At 39.2% G+C, this 2,225-nt stretch overlaps 1 protein-coding gene across 1 annotated transcript in view; it reads right to left on the bottom strand.

The window, feature by feature from the left end:
- Positions 1-2,225, bottom strand: part of THNSL2 (threonine synthase-like 2 (S. cerevisiae)) — a 16,666-nt gene that overhangs the window by 4,336 nt on the left and 10,105 nt on the right. The window lies entirely within an intron of this gene.

Below are 2,225 nucleotides of genomic sequence, written 5' to 3'. Positions count from 1 at the left end.
CCACAATTAGATATCACTTCACTGCAGTCAGATGGCTATTATCAAAAAGGCAGACAATAACAAATGCCGGGGAGGATGCACAGAAAAGGGAGCTCTCCTACATTTTTGGTGGAAATGTAAATTGGCACAGCCCTTGTGGAAACAGTATGGAGGTTCCTCAGAGAACTAAAAATTGAATTATCCTTTGACCCAGCAATCGCACTGCTGGGTGTATACCCACAGGAAGTGAAATCAATATTTCAAAGAGACACCTGCACTCCCATGTCCACTGCAACACTACTTACAATAACAATAGCCAAGAGATGGCTCAACCTAAATGCCCATCATTGGATGAATGGGTGGAAAACCTGCAGTATATATACTCAATGGAATACTATTCAGCTATAAAAAATAAATAAATAGTATCCTGTCATTGCAGCAACATGGATGGAACTGGGGACCATCATGTGAAGCGAAGTAAGCCAGGCACAGAAAGACAAAGACTGCATGATCTGACTCATATGTGGAATCTAAAAAAATTTTTAAAGTGGCTCTCATAGAAGTAGAGAGTAGAATAATGGTCACCAGGGGTGGGGGAGGGGAGGAGTGGTGGATTATCGGGTACAAAATTATGCTGTCTACCCTAAGTGAATCAATGTACAGTATATGCATGCATTGAAACAACACAACGCACCCCACAAATATGTACAAATAAATGTTAAAATATAAATAAATAAATAAAGTAAAATGTCTAGAATGGGAAAACCTAGACATAAAATAGATTGGTGGTTGCCTAGGGCTAGTGGGGGAAGTGGGTTGAGGGGAAATGGGGAGTGACTGCTAATGGGTACAGAGTTTCTTTTTAGGATGATGTAAATGTTCTCAAATGATTGTGGTGATGGTTACACAAATCTGTGAATATACTAAAACCATTGAATTAGACACTTTAAATGTGTGAATGGTATGCAAATTGCATAGCAATAAAGTTGTTACAGAGAGAGAGAGAGAGGAGAGAGAGAAGAGAGAGAGAGAGGAGAGAGAGAGAAGAGAGAGAGAGGAGAGAGAGAGAGAGAGAGAGAGAGAGAGAGAGAGAGGAGAGAGAGAGAGAGNAAAAAAAAGACAGATAATAAAAAGTACGGGTGAAGATGTGGAGAAATTAGAAAATTCCCACATTGCTGGTGGGGAATTAAAATAGTGCAACTACTTTGAAAAACAGCCTGCAGTTCCTCAAAACTTTAATCACAGAGTTACCATACGACCCAGCAATTCCACTCCCAGTTATAGACCCAAAAGAAATGAAAACATAGGTCCACACAAAAACTTATACACAAATATTCACAGCAGCATTATTCATAATAGCCAAAAAGTTGAAACAACCCAAATGTCCATCAACTGAGAAACTGATAAACAAATTGTGGAATATCCACCCAACAGAATAAGTACTGATATACGAGTATGCTACAACATGGGTGAACCTTGAAAACATTATACAAAGTGAAAGAAATCAGACACAAAAGACCACGTACAATTCCATTTATATAAATATCTAGAATACACAAAAATCAACTCAAAATGGATTAAAGACCTAAATTTAAGACCCAAAACTATGCTAAAAAAACATACGGAAAATGCTACACATAATGGGAGTGGGCAACACTTTTTTTTGTCCTTTTTGAGACCGGCCGCACAACGCTCAGCCAGTGAGTGCTGTGAGCGCACCGGTCATCCCTATATAGGATTCGAACCCACGGCGGGAGCGCTGCTGCCCTCCCAGCACCGCACTCTCCCGAGTGCGCCACGGGCTCTGTCCGGCAGCACTTCTTTGAACAAGACTACAGAGGTGCAGGCAACTAAAGCAAAAATAGACAAATGGGATTACATCAAACTAAAAAGCTGCTGCACAGCAAAAGACACAATTAACAAAGTGAAGAGACAGCCTACAGAATGGGAGAAAGTATTTGAAACTCCACATCAGACAAGGGGCTAATATCCAGAATATGTAAGGAACTTTAAACAACTTGACAGCAAAAAATATATATATATATACACCACAAATAACCCAATTAAAAAATGGGCAAAGGACCTAAACAGACATTTCTCAAAAGAAAACATACAAATGGACAACAAGCATGTGAAAAAAAAAAATGCTCAACATCACTAATGATCAGGGAAATGCAAATTAAAACCACAATTAGATATCACTTCACTGCAGTCAGATGGCTATTATCAAAAAGGCAGACAATAAC

The sequence above is a fragment of the Galeopterus variegatus genome, unplaced genomic scaffold (assembly GCF_000696425.1).
Source record: "Galeopterus variegatus unplaced genomic scaffold, G_variegatus-3.0.2 Scaffold2499, whole genome shotgun sequence".
Classification (NCBI taxonomy): domain Eukaryota; kingdom Metazoa; phylum Chordata; class Mammalia; order Dermoptera; family Cynocephalidae; genus Galeopterus; species Galeopterus variegatus.
The sequence above is the reverse complement of the archived record's forward strand: the minus strand, read 5'-3'. Positions and strand labels throughout refer to the sequence as shown.